Source organism: Pseudophryne corroboree, chromosome 2 (assembly GCF_028390025.1).
Source record: "Pseudophryne corroboree isolate aPseCor3 chromosome 2, aPseCor3.hap2, whole genome shotgun sequence".
Taxonomy (NCBI): Eukaryota; Metazoa; Chordata; class Amphibia; order Anura; family Myobatrachidae; genus Pseudophryne; species Pseudophryne corroboree.
This window is the reverse complement of record NC_086445.1, coordinates 72661923-72681105: the sequence shown is the minus strand read 5'-3', so window position 1 is coordinate 72681105 and position 19183 is coordinate 72661923. Positions and strand designations below refer to the sequence as shown.

Below are 19183 nucleotides of genomic sequence, written 5' to 3'. Positions count from 1 at the left end.
CACAGCAGGACCCGCTTCACTTGCAGCTGTTGTGCGTTTGAGTGTGAACAATTTGTGAACATCAATCTTTCGCCAGTGAGTATACTGCTGCAGTGAGCTATGTCCTAATCCCGGTGATATAGATTGAAAATAAAAAAAAGCTTTCTTGAATTTTCACACGGGGTTCCCAAAAATGAGCGGATTCAGCATCTTGTAAGCACCTAGTCGAATTGCGTTTGCAAGAACCATAATAAACGTTGAAGTTATAGGATAATAATTGCAAACATAAGTATCCTAATGGGATATCCTCTAGTCGCAGACTGTGGGTAATGTCAATGGCTGGAGAAGCGAACACACACTGCGCTACTGGAGATTAGTACTGATTCACGCGGAAGGCGGAGTCTTCATAAGGGAAGTACAGTAATATGCAGCTTTAATTCACTGTATATCGCTGAAATATTATTATTCTTTATTTATATAGCACCACAAGAAGTCCGCAGTACCTTATAGCACATAATGATAGTTACCGCCAACCACTGCCCTCCAATGGTAAACACCTCCTGAGGTTCCCAGGGGCTCCCAAACTCTGTCCTCAAGGCACCCTAATGGTCCAGGTTTTAAGGCTATCCTTGTTTGAGCACAGGTGACGTCATTAGTACCTCACTCAATTTCATTTAACCATCTGTGCTCAACCAAGGATATCCTTAAAACCTGGACTGTTAGGATACATTGAGCACCAAGTCTGGGAACCACTGGGCTAACCCCATTAGGCAGCAGCTGAGATGACAGAGACACAGCACTAGCCAGGCACTGGTTAGTCTTTAGGCTTCACTGTAAGAACACAAGTTGAAAGTCAGAAACTGTCCGGATCAGTAACACGTGAAAAATATCATGCACGTGGCAAGTTACTGTGTGATTATTAACTTGCCCAGTGGTTTTCACACTAGTCCCCTGGCACCTCCAGCTGTGTATGGTTTCCCTGCCGTCCTCACAGATTCACATGTGCAATACGTAGCACATATGGATCTGATAGAGTCAGACGCTGATTAATACACCTGTAACATCTGGAGAACAGGTGCTGCTGGGGGGTAAGTGAGGACCACGCATCTGAACTTCTGCCAGCACAACGTGTAGGCTTGGGTGACTAGGCCCCTGTGTGATCCCTTCACAGCCCACAGCTCAGAATAAATCTACTGGAGGATGATACAGCAGTCTTCACTGTCCAGCAGACAAAACTGCTCAATATTGCATTATGTTACACCAAACCAGCCTCCTTGGAACAAAGGGGTCATTCCGAGTTGATCGTATACGATCATTCACACTGACATGCGGGGGGACGCCCAGCACAGGGCTAGTCCGCCCCGCATGTCAGTGCCGGCCCCCCCTTGCAGAAGTGCAAAGGCATCGCACAGCGGCGATGCCTTTTCACTTCAAGAGTAGCTCCCGACCAGCGCAGCTTTAGCGTGCTGGCCGGGAGCTACTCGTTGCTCCCCGGCCCGCAGCGGCTGCGTGTGACGTCACGCTGCCTCCGCGGCCCGCCCCCCCCCCCCAACGGTCCGGCCACGCCTGCGTTGGCTGGACCGCGCCCCCTCCCGCCCAGTGGCCTCAGAGGCAATCGCTAGGCAACGACAGCTGGCATGCACCGGCGCATGCGCAGTTCCGACCCGAACGCTATGCTGTGAGAAACTGCAGTGAGCGATCAGGTCGGAATGACCCCCAAAGTCAGAGTTGAACATATTTTGTGAGAAGGATGATGGGTACTCATCACGTGGGGCCCATGCTTCTCTAGGGGGCTCGGACCAGCCATGGAGGTGGAGGATGGCTCATCTCAGTGCTTCACAGCAGCCTGCATAGTACTCACAGTACACAAATCTTTTCACAACAAGGTGTGGCCATGCCCTGCGTGGCCACACTGCCCTCTAGCACCCAGGCCCACACGTTGGCCCTGGTCATAATGAATCATTCTCACATAGGCAAAGTTCAGTGAGGGTAAAATAGTCCTAGCATTGATGAGGATGACGTATAGAAAACTAAGCACTCAAACTGGAGCACAGATCAGCATATGGGCAAATACCCACATTTTTTTTCTGTTCATACCGTCGGACTTACTTCGGGAGGGCAAGATGTTGCAGCCACGTCCCCTTGGTGCTTGGTACTGTGTCACCATGGGCGGAATGTACTAAGCGGAAAATGCGGTAAACTCCCTGTTTACCGCATTTTCCTGATGTACTAACCCCCGGCCGGCAGGACAGCGCCGCGGCGGGGTACGCCAGCTTTAGCTGGCGATAGTCCATAGAAGCCTATGGGCTTCTCTCCGTGGCGCTGTGTGAGGGATCCGATCGGATCCCTCCCAGCATGCCCTGCGGCCGCCCCCCGTCACCCCGCGCATGCGCAGACTGACTCCTGGGGCCGAATCCCGGAAGTCAGGCTGCCGCTGTGCATCGCGGAGGACAGCTCTTATCGGAAGAGCTGTCCTCCGCAATGCCGATCGCATATGTTAGTACATATGCGATCAGCATCGTGGCGCAGGGCGGCGCAGGGCGGCGATGGGCGGTGATGTACATTAGTACATCCCGCCCCATGTCTCTTACTGGGGCCCAGACGGTCTCTTCACAGTCCTGTAGGGAAGCCACATCAAATATGGCAATATATATATAACGTCGCGTGTCACTTGCAGTACTGAGTGTGTCATTTCTCATAGCACATTTCATGATAGACACTGATACTATGTAATCAGCGCTGACAGGTTATAGATAGACCCCTTAGATGGATAAATTGGCTTCTGGCAGATACCAAGGGCAATAAGAGCAAGTGCACATTAGCTTAGTCGCTACATGTAAGTTCTGCTTCACATCATTTCCAGTAAATGGATTGTGGAATAGGGATCATTCATCCCTATGGTAAATGAGCAGTCAGAATATATGGGGGTTACAGAAAGCACCCAGTAAACCATTAATGTTTATGAGCTTTTCATTAAGCACAGGGACTAAAACTGGGATAAGGTCTATGATTTTCTAGGATGCAATAGAGAAATGATAGCTAGAAACTGATTGGTTGCTAAGGGCAACACAACCAACTTGTCTGTTTTAGAAACTTTAGTAAATGTACCCTTAAAAGTGTGCCAGGGATACACAGACTTGTGTCATTGATGAATGTGAAATGTACAGTCCTTCTCAGTGGCACCGACTGGGGAGGGGGTTACAAATTACCCGGGCCCAGGTCGCCCCCCACACTGCAGCTCTTCTCCTCAGTCCAGCACACGCTGCTGTGTGCTGGACTGCAGTGTGGCCAGGGAGGCGCTTAAAATACTTTATTTTTCTGCATTTTTTTTCTAAGGATGCATGACCACGCCTCCTGTAATTAGGCCACACCCCCTGAATAGTACCTGGGCCCCCGCTAGGCTCTCTACTGCCTGACTGTACTTTTACTCCTTGCCCTTTTGAGTAGGGGATAGACACTTAAATAAAATACATATGCCCAGATTTATCAAGCATTGGAGAGTGATAAATAGCACGGTGATAAAGTGCCAACCAATCAGCTCCTAACCGTAATTTTTCAAACACAGCCTGTAATATGGCAGTTAGGAGCTGATTGGCTGGTACTATTTATCACTCTCCAAGGCTTGAGAAATGGGCCCCTTAGCGCCGAATGCTATAAAAGCATTAGAACACTTGTTTAATTCCTTACAAACATATGAAAGGTTTTGCTGTACGAGGATCTTCATCTATGTGGGATTCAGCTACGTTCTTTTTCTGGCTGCGGTTACATGTTTACAGCTGAGTGGTTGGCCCTGATCAATGTCTAATGTATGGGCCGTCCAGAGCGGCCACACGGGGAAGGCTAACGGTGAGTTAAAGGCTGACGAATAATCAAACTCACTGGTTGTAACAGTTTATTGAAAGCAAATTGCTTCCATCCTCATAACTGGAAGCTAAACCAGACTATCAGCAATTTCACAGCGTTAACAGAACTGACAGCGGCTGGGAGGCCGCAGAGTCATTCACAGGACACGTTGGATGAAGTCTTCAGGATTTACAGGCATCATGAACAGCAGATTATAAGAAAGTGTACAAGTCAACAAATCCTTTATATTTCGATAACGCAGTTTGCAAACAATTCACAGTTCTGAAAGCAGGACCCCGCGCCTCTAGACAGAGATATCATTAACACATCGTGCCTCAAACTGTTTTGGCAAAGCTGATTTGTCTACCTTAGTGCTCGCTAACCAGCGTCCTGCTAGGATACTTTATGAAGTGCTCTAATTAAACAATGCACAAATGAGAACAGTTTGTCACCGCGTTATATGTTCATGTACTCAATGCTCAGACGCTGCGACATTAGAGAACTGGAGAGAAAAGAAGCTGATACGCCGCATACTTAACATTACGGGGCAGATGTATTAAGCCTGGAGAAGTGATAAAGCAGTGATAAGTGAAAGGTGATAAACACACCAGCCAATCAGCTCCTAACTGTCAATATACATATTTGAGCTGATTGTCTGGTGCGTTATCACCTTGCTCTTATCACTGCTTTATCACTTCTCCAGGCTTAATACATCTGCCCCGTTATTTGTCTCATTACAACAACTAAAAGTGATTTGTGTAGATGGAGATGAACATTAAGGGAAGAACGGAATGTCATCAAGCTACAGTTTGGTCTACCGTCCTGTGATTCTTCTAATGATCTCACAGACTACCAAGTGATCCACCCCTGTGAATATTCTCCTGTTTTGATTGGCCTAGTCATGTTACCATCCTATTGCTCTGATTGGCTACGGGTTAATCAAGCCCAGTGATTATGCGTATGCTCTGATTGATCAAACCCTGTCTTCATTCTAGTGCTCTTAGTGGCTATAGGATAAGATAGCTCTGTGGTCATTCAGATGTTCTGATTGGCTACTGAGTTATTGAGCCCAATGCATGGCTTTCTGCTGTGATTGGTCTAGCCCTGTGATCATCCTAATGCACTTATTGGCTATAGGTTAGTACAGCCTAGATAATCATTCTAATGCTCTGATTGGCTACTGAGTGATCTAGCCATGTGACTATCTTTCTGCTATGACTGGTTTAACCGTGTGATTAACCTAGTGCATGTATTGGCTATAGGTTGGTAGACTCCTGTGAAAATTATAATGCTCTGATTGGCTACGAAATGATCTAGGGGTCTATTCATGAAACAGTGAAGAGAGTGTAGAAGTGAGCCTGTGTAGAAGTTGCCCATGGCAACCAATCAGGATGCACTCAATATCCCGGTTGTCGGGATCCCGGCATTCAGCATACCGGCGCGGGGATTCTGACCGCCGGGATACCGACACCTATTCTCCCTCTTGGGGTGTCCACGACACCCCTGGAGAGAGAATAAATAGCGTAGTGCACCACAGTGCCCACAAGGGGCTCTTTTACGCTCGCCCGCGGCATACCACGTTCGGTATTCTGACTGGCAGGATGACAGGCGCCGGTATATAGATACCAACCCCAATCAATCAGCTGCTCCGTAATACAATTGTATAGTATACAAATTATAAATGTTACTTCAATGCTGATTGGTTGCCATGGGCAACTTGTCCATTGGCTCACGTCTTCACACTTTTCACTGCTTCATGAATAGACACCCCTTAATCCAGTGAAAATGCACCTGTTCTGATTGGTCTAGTCCTGTGATCATCCTAATGCACTGTAAATTGGCAGATCCATGTGATCAATCTAATGCTCTGATTGGCTACGGTGTGATTCAGTCTGGTGAATACACTTTTAAACTGATTGGTCTAGCCTTGTGGTTAATCTAACACTGTGATTGGCTACAGATTATTCTAGTCCTGTATATGTTCAAATGGTCTGTTTTTTACCTTTCTGTTCTTTCCCATGAAGTTTACTATAAATGCTGTGTCCATCTGTATTTTGAAGCTAACAGAATTACTGCTCCTCTATGTCATTTACACTAAGTGGTAAATTTACTAAGATGGGAGTTCTATTGAAGATGGGATGTTGCCCATAGCAACCAATCAGATTTTACTTCTCATTTATCTAGCACCTTCTAGAAGACAATACCTGAAATATGATTGGTTGCTATGGGCAACATCCCATCTTAAATTGAACTCCCATCTTAGTAAATTTACCCCTGAATGTCAAATGTTCCAGGGAGGTGCAGTATACAAAATATCAATGCCAACAGTTTACTCAAGGAACGGGGGATCTCAGCCAAAGTGTGATGGGAATTGTTGTACAGACTTTCTTTTTCTTTTGGTACTCAAATGAACCGAGTATTGGTACCGTTTTTGTTCTTTGGAAAAAGGAACTTCTACCATCATCATATATGGAATATGGCGATACACCTGCCTGGAACGTGACCCACCAGACTCCCATTCCAGCAACTTATGTTGCCACAGGACCTCCAGCAGTTTCGGTAAGTATCGGTACATCTTTGCCATAGTGGTCATTGGGCCTAATTTAGGCCCTCATTCCGAGTTGTTTGCTCGCAAGCTGCTTTTAGCAGCTTTGCACACGCTAAGCCGCCGCCTACTGGGAGTGAATCTTAGCTTATCAAAATTGCGAACGAAAGATTAGCAGAATTGCGAATAGACACTTCTTAGCAGTTTCTGAGTAGCTCCACACTTACTCGGCATCTGCGATCAGTTCAGTCAGTTTCGTTCCTGGTTTGACGTCACAAACACACCCAGCGTTTGCCCAGACACTCCTCCGTTTCTCCAGCCACTCCCGCGTTTTTCCCAGAAACGGTAGCGTTTTTTCACACACTCCCATAAAACGGCCAGTTTCCGCCCAGAAACACCCACTTCCTGTCAATCACATTACGATCACCAGAACGAAGAAAAAACCTCGTAATGCCATGAGTAAAAAACCTAACTGCATAGCAAATTTACTTGGCGCAGTCGCAGTGCGAACATTGCGCATGCGCAATAAGCGGAAAATCGCTGCGATGCGAAGAAATTTACCGAGCGAACAAGTCGGAATGAGGGCCCTAGACCTGATCGTAGATGTACTAAATTTAGCACATCTGCAATCAGGCACACTGACATGCGGGGGGACGCCCAGCACAGGGCTAGTCCGCCCCGCATGTCAGGCCCTGTCCCGTCGCACAAGTACAAAAGCATCACACACATGCTTTTGTACTTGAAGAGTATCTACCTAACTGCACAGCTCCTGCGCGCTGGCAGGAGCTACCCATCGCTGTGAGGGTCGCAGAGGCTGCGTGTGACGTCACGCAGCTGCCGCGGCCCGCCCAAACGGTCCGGGCACGCCTGCATTGCCTGGACCGTGGCCCCTAAAAGGCAGCCAAATGCCGCCGGTCCACCCCCTCCCGTCCAGCGATCGCCTCTGCCTGTCAGTCATGCAGAGTCGATCGCAGGGCTGAGACAGCCGTCGCCTGTCTGGCATGCACCAGATTTAGGCCCATAGTACTTACAGTATGCAGTTTTTAATTGGAAAAAAAGAGCAGGGATTAGAACAATACTGTATACACGATAAGCACCAGTTCCCTCTGCCTGGCTTCCACTGAATAGTAAATGAATGACATGGAACACAGCATGACTGCCATAAGAAAACACACTTTCAGAACATGTGCTGGCAGTGGGAGTATAGAACCCTATAGAAGTGCGAAAATAACACTGACAGCTTACACCTGGCGTATGTATATGCAAGTCACAGACTGGGATGAATGAGCACAAACATCCTTCCAATTAAACAAGTCCCACTGGATGTGTCTAATAGCTTGTTCTCGGTGTGTAATGTAATCCTGGTATTATTTTAAAACCACTGTAAGATTCAATCTGCTAAACTGAAATGCTATTAATGTAAAATGTATTTGGAGAACATGAGATTGTACAAAAAAAAAACCCATAATATATATATATATATATATATATATATAATTTGTTAACATTCAAATATGTTGTCATTATGGAGGAAATAGCAATTTAGCAAATGTAGGCCAAGTTTTGCATACCCCCCGACAGAAGGAGGACTTTGTACGTACATCGAAGGTGTAGCATAGCCTCATGGTATGGGGAGTGGAGTGGTCTTGCAGAATAGGGGCGTGGCCATGCGTCACACCCCTATTTTGAATACCGGGCTGCTGGGCTGCCACCACTCCCTCTCTCTAATGTATAGATGCTCTATACCCGTTACCTACACTAGTGATGGACAGCCCTCTCTAACTTTCAAAACATATAACCCTTAATCATATTAAGAAAATGCACATCGCTCATCCTAAAATGCCCTCAAAATGCCCTTGCAGCCTCACATGTGCCGCACAGACAACACGACTGCAACAAACTTCCCCATCATGAACTTAGACCCACAATTAATACAAATTGACCTCACGTGACCTCAGATCAGCACTTGCCCCAAATTCACCCTTCCTGACCTAATATACCAATGGACTTGATTCATATGTGGTTGGAGATGCTATTGCTGCTGATTACAGGAAAGCAGCAGTGATAGCACTAATATGGTAATGCAGCAGGGGGCGTCACGCCTCTTGCTGCATTACTGATCCGGATTGCGCCCAAGGACGCAGTATTGGATCTTCCTCAACTCCAACCGCCAACTGCATGAGCCATGGGGACAAGATGGCTGCCGCAAGTCCTAACTAGAGGTCAGGAATTCTCTGTCCTCTGACAGAGATCCTAGCCTGTCCCTCCCCCCACAACATCGGCGACATGTCTCCATTTGGAGAATCAGAGCCCGTCGCCGCCCCGCAAACAGCATCACTGACAGTCTGATGTTGTAGAGTGACTGACACAGACCCGTACTGCACATTGTACTTTGCGGAATGTGCTGCACTGACAACTTCATCTGAATCAGGCCCCATATGCCCCAAAATTCCACTCACATATCCCAAGACCTGAACTTGAAACCATACATGCTCATGTTCCAATCAGACCTCTAAAATGACACATTATGAAGACCACAGAGGAAGGTGGGAGACCCTGTGTGAGAGGCTTTTATATGCCATAGTGTCATAAAACTCAAGTACTGGGGATGCTGATTCATAGCACATGACAGATGGGCAGGTCTTGTTGCTGAGCTGTAACGTCAGCCAATAGGAGTGGTTTTAGTAGGAGTAGGTGGTATTAAGGGTTTGATATGTCAATGTTTGGGTTCGGCGGTCTCTTTTCAGAAAGATCATTGCCCATCCCTAAGTTGTTTTGGGTGTCAGCTTTCAGGGTGGGATGCGTAAGATTATGGACATTGGTTATTTGTTGAGGGGATCCCTGAGCTGTCTTGAACCAGTGAACAGTTGTAGAAGGGTAATGGCCCCATGATGATTACCGGGCACCATTGGTCCAAGTGGGGCCCTCTTTTTACCTAGAGTAGAGTCAGCAAGGCATCTTAAGTTGGGTAAGGGTGGGCAGTGGCCACCACCTTTACTGTGTTGATTCCCGTGAGGCCGTGTCACCCCCCCCCCCTTTTCGAGTTGTAAACGGAGGCTGGGCTGAAGTTGGGCCCTCCCTAGTTTATGTTAATTTAGTTGATCAGGGTTACTATATAAGTTTTATTGGTTTTGGGTTACAAATATATTCGAAAATAATGCTAAAATAGGCCATCCCTTCCTGGCCACCATACCCCCCTTTTGTCATTCAATAAAAGCTGACCTTGTTTTTGGCAATTTGGCAATTTGGTTGTGCGTGTCAGTTATTTTGTAGAGGTGTGAATGTGTGTATAGGTCAGTGATGGCTAACCTTGACACTCCAGCTGTTGTTGAACTACACATCCCAGCATGCCCTGCATCAGTTTTAGCATGGCCAAATAGCAAAATTGTAGCAGGGCATGCTGGGATGTGTAGTTCAACAACAGCTGGAGTGTCAAGGTTAGCCATCACTGGTATAGGTTATGCCTGCATACCTAGGACGATAGAGGTTTTTATAAGTCAGTGTTGGGACAATTAAAAAGGTTCACATTAGGCCTCAGTGATATAACTAGTTCCTACTGAACCGGCAGGCTGCATTCACGTGAACAGTGGTGTGGGTCACAAAATGGCAGCCCCATTGAATGCCTAAGTGATGTCCTTGATTGCTATTGAGGTGATAGGCTGCCTTTTCATGGTTATTGGTTCAGTGTAGGATATGACTAAATCACTGATTTATTAACATTTATTTATATATGGCACCAGCATATTCCGTAGCGCTTTACGCTTATAAAAAAAAAATGATAATAATACCACAACATATAGACAAATCACCGCACAATGAATATGTGAGAGGAATTAGATGATTCCGCCACATAAGTGTAGAGGGATGTGTATCAAACTTTGGAGAGAGATAAAGCGGAGACAAATAAATTACAGTGTCTGTCCGTTTTCAAACATAGGGGTCTATGTACTTAGCTTAGGAGAAAGATAAAGTACCAGCTAATCAGCTGACATGTTACAGGTTGGGTTTGAAATATTAATTCAGGAGCTGATTGGCTGATGCTTTATCTCTCTCCAAGATTTGATATATTTCCCCATAGAGACATTGGTACATATTGTGTACTGGGGCATTTGGTAAAGTGAACGTCAGGTGGCAAAGTTCCCTGCGGAGGCTGGTGTGAGTTTACTATATAACATATAATATCAGCTACAATAGCAGCATGAGAGCTTCTTGAGCTGAGGAGGAGACCTAACATCACACTATGACTGCATCCTACGGTCCTCACATAGACATAGAAGGACACAGTGGAACACGTCATGGACCCATGTGCCTCCTACTACTCCAACACAGACAGTCGGAACACTGTAAAGTTCTCGCAGTTTATAATGACCGCTTCTCGCTGCCAGCTGGGTACCAGAAGCAAAGAAACAGATATTTACCCCCCCCCCCCCCCCACAGACATACACACATACATGAATAATTAGGAACTAAGAGGCAGATTTACTAAGCCTTGGGAAGTGATAAAGTGGAAGGTGATAACACACCAGCCAATCAGCTTCTAACTGCCATGTTACAGGCTGGGTTTGAAAAAAATGACAGTTAGGAGCTGATTGCCCGGTACTTTATCACCTTCCACTTTATCACTTCACCAGGCTTCATAAATCTGCTAATATATAGGTAAAGAAATAAAAAACTAGTACTCTGCCTTCCTATGCCTATGTGCATATACAATGTCACACAATCTAGGTACGGTCACAAGAGTGATAAAAGCTGCACGTAAACACCCTAATATAACGTATGTATACTCTACGGTGTGCTGACTTGTAACAATTACTGAGAGTAACATCATATTATACAGCTACAAATTTGCAACAGGAAAATACACACACATACTGTACACAACATACTGTATGTATCTATCATACGTGTGTGTGTGTGTGTGTGTGTGTGTGTGTGTGTGTGTGTGTGTGTGTGTGTGTGTGTGTGTGTTAAAAACACACACATTACATTAATATACAAGTATATATCTCTCTATATATATATTTGTATAAATATGTACACACACACACTCACTCACACAAAGTGTCCAGTTGTAACATCAGAAAGTAACACACTGTGTGATGCTTTGTATCTCCATTGCTGATTACAATATACAGTGTATAACACACTCTGCATTTGTCCATTCAGAATAAACAGTAAACCAGCAGCTTCCCGGCATAGACACACAAGGCAGAGTTCTTACCTTTGTATTGGAGCTTAATGAACTGTCTGCCCGGCTGCCACACACATCCTCTATGGTCCGCAGTGTTCTCCCCAAAAGCACACAGTATAACAAGTGCAACCCTCCTGCTCCATTCCCCAGTATGGGAGAGTATACGCTGCCAAGGTAACCAGGAGAAATCCCAGCCAGCTCACTTAGGATTTTATAACAGTTTACTTAAGGCATATTTATATATTTAAATAAAATATATATACACATATATAATTATATCCAGTAGGCTGTAGTGTTCTCTAGAGCTGAGAGAACTTGTTGGAGAAAATCAGCAGTTTAAAAAGTTGCCATCACCTTTCCCAGCCAGCCAGGGAGGAAAAAAAATGTGACTTGGAGATGGGGGAAGAAAATGCTGGAGGAGGGGGAGGGGAGGAGGGAGGAGGGGATGTGGAGGTTAGTGCTGTGATGTGACATACATAGGGAATCAGCCCAGGAACAATACTGTCAGTGCGCTCACAGGCAGCCCCATCCAGGAGCTCTCAGCTTCCAGGCAGAAGTTAGGGGGGGGAATGGTGTGCCCCCCCCCCCCCCCCCCACTGCGTACTGAGACCCTGACTCCTTTCTGTACTACATACATGAGTCAGGCATCCTAGTGTCTTCCATTGCTGTGGAACCATAAGTCCCAGCACGCCAGCCTTCAACACAGGGCAGTATTTTGCAGATTGTGCCAACAGCTGAAGAACACCAAGTTACCTAAGACTGCTATATATCTATTATGTATATAGAGATCGATAGATAGATAGATAGATAGATAGATAGATAGATAGATAGATAGATAGATAGATAGATAGACACACACGCACATAAGCACATGCAATGTTTGTATGTGTCTATATATGTGAGTCCATGTTTGTAAATATGACAGAATATAAACTATTTCTATAAACCATGGACTCTGAATGGGATGTAGCTCAAATGCCGGCTGTCGGGATCCTGGCGGTCAGGATACCGACGCAGGAATCCCGACAGCCGACAATCCCGCCAGCCAGAATCCCGGTGCACCAGGGCTATTCCCACTCGTGGGTTTCCAAGACACCCATAGACTGGGAATAAATCCTGTGGTGAGTGCAGCAGGCCACCGAGCCTGCAGGGGGACTCTTAGCGCTCGCCCTGCTGCCGGCAATCTGGTGGGAGGGGGGGTTGCTGCTGTTGGGATATTAACAGCTGGTATTGTGCCCTTCGGGATAATGTATCACGCCCCTCTGAAGCTACTACTACAGCTAGTCCAGTGATGGGGAACCTTTGGCTTTCCAGCTGTTGTTGAACTACACATCCCAGCATGCCCTGCTACAGTTTTAGTATGGACAAATAGCAAAACTGTAGCAGTGCATGCTGGGATGTGTAGTTCAACATCAGCTGGAGTGCCAAAGGTTCCCCATCACTGGTTTAAACCGATGGCTGTTAGATCATGCTGGGACTTGTAGTCCTGCAGTGCAGTGGGCGAGCACCCGGATTACCAAGGCCAGTTTATAAGAAGCAGTGCACGCCTAGTATGTACATGTCTGCGATACGCATTTAGATCAGGAATGTGGATATATGGATATGAAGCTATGTGTAGTAAGCTTGGGTTACCCTGGGATACGTGGATGATGGCAGCTACAGAATGTACAAGTAGAGTGTAAGCAGAGTGGGTTTGCGCGTGTAACCCCCTACTACCCTAATCCGTATTACTTTGTTATTGCGGTATTACAGGACCCTGGAGCCGTGCAGGTACAGATGTAGTGCATGTGTGCAGCTGGCAGGGATGTGGTGCATTTTTAGGATTCTTATGAAGATTGCTAGTGACTGAACTGCTGTTGGTTGGGGTTTATGTGCAGCGTGCTGTGTTTATGAAGACAACACATGTCTAGAAACAACAGTTGCCGAAATGTGACCAACAGCTGACAGTTCACACAACTCTACTGATGAAAACACCGGCTGACTCGGGGGGCTTCATGCAAAGCCAGCGCTACACAAGGGGGGGGCCAAGGTAACAGGCTAGATGCTGACCATGACCCGGCAATCAGTTGAAATAAATAAGCTTACAGTCACCTTGCAGCTGTGTGCTAATTGATTACAGTATTTTTTTTTAATTAATAAAACAATTAACCTGGGTACACATTATGCGATGTGTACGCTAGGCGATGGCACGACTGATGTAACGATATATCGGTTGTGCCGTACACACTGAACGATATAGCGCTCGACCGTATTTAGGATGCATGCCGTCGTTGGCAGGATCGTCCCACTGGGCGTGCAGTGTACCCGATGGGATGGCCCAGCAAACGATCCTCGGGAGCACACAATCAACGTACACACTATGGTCGATTTATCATTCAGATATGCGTCGTAACTATATAGCAGATTATATATCGTCCAATGTGTGCCCAGCTTGAGGGGCAGATGTACAAAACCTTGGAGAGTGATCAAGTGGAGAGAGAGAAATTACCAACTAATCAGCTCCTGGTTGTCATTTTTTTAACACAACCTGTAAGGAGCTGATTGGCTGGTACTTTATCTCTCTCCGCCGTATTACTCTCTCAGGCTTAGTAAATCTCCCCCATAATCATTTAGGGCAGCAGTTCTCACCTTAATGTGAAGTTAAAACCAAGTGTGTCGCGCACAATGGAGCTCAATGTCGCACACAATGGGCGGGGGGGGTATCAAACCTTGGAGAGAGATAAAGTACCAGCCAAGCAGCAGCTAACGGCCTTTTTACAGGCTGTATTTGAAAAATAGCAGTTAGAAGCTGATTGGTTGGAACTTTTGCTCTCTCTACTATATATCTCTCTGCAAAGCTTGATACATCTCCCTCAATGTCACCAAACCATGTCAGATGGGTAAAAGGCCGGATACAACATAAGGACATGCACCAGAATCCAGGAAATCAGCAGAGCAAGGGGAGAAGAGTGCGCTACCCCCATCCGCTCCACTGGATACAGGGCGCCTCTGAGATACTGCACTGGCATCATCCCTCCGGTGGCAACAGCACCAGCCCATGGTTTTCAGGTGAGTCTGGGTACCGCCACTCCCTGGCTTCCTTTAGGATCAGAGAGGAGATGCTCCCAGCGGTCAGATCCATAGTAAAAATTACACTGGTTATTGAAGGGTGGCTGCCTGGATTGTGTGCTTTGGGTGGAAGGTGTTATTGGTGTGGTTGCATGTAAAGAAAAATGTCTGGGAGTGTATGGTGCGAATGGGGGTGGGGCATAAGTATGGGATGGGTGTAAACAGAAGGCGGGGACAGGTGCTGGGATTGTGGAATATTTATATATTAGTGATGACATCAGCTCAAAAATATATTTACTCGCATGTCTAGCAGATTTGAATAACACAATAAGGGTTAATTATCATTTATTTGCATACATTATACGTTTTTGTGTGTCGAGTATGTGGATGTCAGTCGTCAGTTTGTCATGGTTGAAAAATATTTGAGAACCAATGAAATAGGGATTGGTACAAACGAGTAATGTTCACATATGATTAATATCCGGTTAATCCAATGACAGCACACCAAAGGTTAGCATAAAAACAACTCATAAGGTAAATGTTGCGCAACATAACAAACCATTTTTATTTCAACTCCAAACCCATAATGCAAGAATCTCTGTATCATACGGGCTTTATGTATACAGAATACACCTTGGAGTAAATAAGTGCTGTACTGATGGAATTACTGCTATTAAATACAGAAATTGTCAACTTAAAAACAACCAAAGGTCAGATGGCCCCTTAAAGCAGTAGCCCATTGCTAATGCCCTCACTGCCTTACCACGGCGCTGGCTATGACACCTTAAGAATGAGGTTAGTTTGCAAATTTGTGATTTCTTGTTCCAAATACTGATATTTAATATTGTGCTTTTGGAAATGGTTATACAAAGGCTACCAATCCATACCAGTTCAACAGGGCGTCCTTAACAATACATTATTGGTTCGCTCTCTCAGGGGTAATGGGCTTTCCATCCCCCAAACAAATTCACCTGCCTGGCATCATTAAACAAAATCTATTGGATTCCCTTTTTCCCAATCAGCTCAGGAACAGACCAACAGCGGCATAGCTGGGGAATTATTATCAGTTATCCTTAGCTTGCTGTGTAAAGAAAACCCAGTCAGATTCATTAGCCTCTCCCATTGTTTCTCGCGTTCATTGCCTACTAATCAAATAGTGTATTACAATAGATTTACCCATACTCAATTTATCACGCTCTTTAATATACAGGATGTGACCACAAAGGCCAATCGATGTGCATCGCTTCCGGCCGTGGTTTAATGGCTGAGACTCTCAAATCAATAATTCACAACACACAGAACAACTGCACCAGTCGACAACACAACGTAGGGTTTGTATATTTATTTTTGCCATCTGAGGACACAGTCCTACCTCTGAGAATGTCACATTTTCCGTGAGATAAACCCTAACGTTGTGCATCGACTGCAATAGATATAAACACAAACTCCACATAGGATCTGAATTTACTCGACTGAAAACTCATCTTCAAAATGTTTATATTGTAGATGTAGTTGTATATTGTGATATTTGCAAGCTTCTGAGGAAGACGCTGCCTTCGATTGATGCACGGAGCAATAACACGGAGTTGACTCCATTTTTGATGTCCATTCCATGACCTTTAACACTTCCGCTCGTATGTTAGAATGGCTGTCAGTGGTGGTAGACATTTTAATTCCCTGGGATTCTGGAGATAACCGAGATGCTGAAATTTCACAGAATAAAAGGCAAATCTTCTGGTTCACTTAGTACTGCTCATAAATCAGGCCTGGCTTATTCTGTACAGGACATGGGAGGCTTATAATAAATAAAGTAATGATAGGATATAATGTAGGAACATATGACATAAACAGCACACACGTGCCAAGCCAGAGATGTTTTAATCAAAGTATAAGCTGTTTATTTTAAATGTTACTTTACCTTAAAAACTAGAAATTTCTCACAAACCATCAATTTCTTTCATAATTCCTAACATGAATTAGCTGCAATAAAGTATTTACAAAATGGTATATAGTCTTATTAATGTATTAGTGTGACTTTTACACAAAATATCACATTAGGGGTCATTCTGAGTTGATCATAGCTGTGCTAGCCCGCCCCGCATGTCTGTCCCCCCCCCGCACAGGTACAAAAGCATCGCACAGCGACGATGCTTTTGTACTTGTTGAGTATCTCCCGGCCAGCGCAACTCCTGCGGCTGGCCGGGAGTTGCTCGTCGCTTCCCCTGGTCTGGGCACACCTGCGTTGGCCGGAACGCGCCCCCTCCCGCCCATCGACCGCCTCTGCCTGATTGACAGTAAGGGAACGACGGCCTTCGGCGTCCGGCATGCGCCGGCACACGGCGGCACCGACGCATGCGCTGTTCCGACCCGATGGCTGCGCTGCGAACAACTGCAGCGAGCGATCGGGTCGGAATGACCCCCATTGTCCTCTGATATCTTTCATCGCCGTTCTTGATACTCTTAATTGCCAAACATAGATCTCCTCATGGCGGCATTATACCTCTTTTATTGCCACCTATGTTATTCTCAATTGCCAACATCAGATCTCCTCCATTGCTCCCATATATTTTTGTCAAGCCCCCTCCACCACACTCAGCTTTTCACAAGCTATTCTGAGCCTTGCAAATGGCCAAGGAGGGCTGCACATGGGGCCTAATTCAGACCTGGTCGCACGCAGGCTATTTTTTGTACTGTTGCGACCAAGTAATCGCCGCCTACAGGGGAGGGGGTTAGAGCTTTGCAGGGGTGCGTTCAACTGTGCAGAGAGCTGCACAAGCAAAAAGATTGTGCAGTCTCTGCACAGCTCAAGACTTACTCAGCCGCTGCGATGATCCTTGCTGTAGCTGATGTCAGGAACCCTGTAAACGGCCGGGCACGCCTGGATTTTCCAGGACACTCCCAGAAAACGGTGAGTTGACACCCCCCGGATGGCCTCTTCCAGTCAATCTTCTTGCGTTCAATGCTGCAAACGCGTTCTTTCATCGCTGCCAGGCGATAGCCGTTGTCGTCGGCCAACGCGCCTGCGCATTGCAGCCCTTACACATGCGCAGTACAGACCCGATCGCACGGCTGCGAAAAAAGGAAGCGTGCGATCGGGTCTGAATGACCCCCATGGTCTTAGTAGACCATATAGTGTGTATCGCTCATCTAGAACTTTCTTGGGTTTCCAAATCCCAGCATGCTTTGCGAGTTCTGACAAGATGGAGTTCCATAGGTTTCCTAATCTTAATTTAAATGGTAAAAAGTGACATTTTGGGAAACCGTAGAAAGTTGCTTCCTGGACTAATAATTGAATGATAATACAAGTCGGGTTTCTGTTATCCAGAGACCTGTTATCCAGAATATTCAGAAAACCAGAATATCTCAGACCTGTAGTGACATCATGACGTGCCGCGACATCATAACATCACTAATACTGTGACCAATGGCTGGTGGTGGGGAAGTAGCTTTGCAGCCATTCCCTTGCCACATATTGCATGCCAGACCCCCACAATGACGGACGGACCCCTGTTGGCCTAGCTGCAGACCCCTGCTTAAACTCCTGGACCCCCGCAGTGACTGCCGGATCCCCGCTGACCTCGCCGCGGACCCCCACAATGACCGCTGATCACCCGTGACGACCGCCAAACCAAGTATTCCATTATCCAGAAAAATCCCATATCTGGAATGCTCCTGGTCCCGAGTATTCCGGATATGAGATACTCAACTTGTAATAATAAAATATACCAAGAAATGATGGCTGCAATTCTGACAGAATAGTAACTGAAATTACTTGAATCTCATCTCTTCAATAATGTTGGGAGAATACGGCAAATGTCGCCACTGAGAGTCACTATCAGGTGTGGAAGGAGGATTTCATAACCTGCGCTGTAATAAATGTAACCCTAAGAGAAATAAGGAGCATACAGTATTTACTGCTCCTCTTTTATACAGACTCAACTTAATTACACGTTATGTTCAGGCTCAATAGATTATTGATATAATTAAAATTGTAATTAAACACAAACTTGGTGTCCTCTGACTTTCCTTTGAGAGTCTCTTTAAGTTACAGAACCCTTTATGAGAATTATGCATAGAAGCAGGAAAACTATTTTACCGACATTGTACTACTACTGTATGTGCAGTATTCCATATAAAACCACAATGGTCCGGATTCTAAGTTGTGAGTAAAGTAAGAAACACCAAGTAACTCTACATCTAGACAAACTATGCTGCACTGCAAGGGGAGCAAATACATTCATTTATATGCATGCATGCAGGGTAAATACTGGCTGCTTTTACATGTAGCCCACGAATGCTGGGCAGCTTTATTTCTACACTGCAATTTAGATTTCAGTTTGAACACACCCCACCCAAATCTAAATCTCTCTGCACATGTTACGTCAGCCCCACCTGCAGTCCAGCATGGTTTTACACAGGTGCATAGCTACTTGCTCTTTTTCCTTTACTCCCAATTCAAAATCATCCCAAATAGTTGTGTTGTGAGGTATGTATGGTAGGGATGGCTATTGACCATCCATGATTTGAAATCATCGATGGTCTATGACCAATGTTAACTACTTTTACCATCGATGGGG

General features: G+C 45.7%; 1 protein-coding gene across 7 annotated transcripts in view; it reads right to left on the bottom strand.

Annotated features, from left to right (window-relative positions):
* Positions 1–19183, bottom strand: part of FAT3 (FAT atypical cadherin 3) — a 781930-nt gene that overhangs the window by 623206 nt on the left and 139541 nt on the right. Inside the window, exon 1 of one of the 7 annotated variants that reach the window (XM_063951419.1) lies at positions 11589–11870. The exons of the other annotated variants lie outside the window; for them this stretch is intronic. The gene's annotated coding sequence lies outside the window, so the exon portion shown is untranslated. Of the gene's footprint in view, positions 1–11588; positions 11871–19183 lie in introns of those variants that run through there. 7 annotated transcript variants of the gene reach the window in all.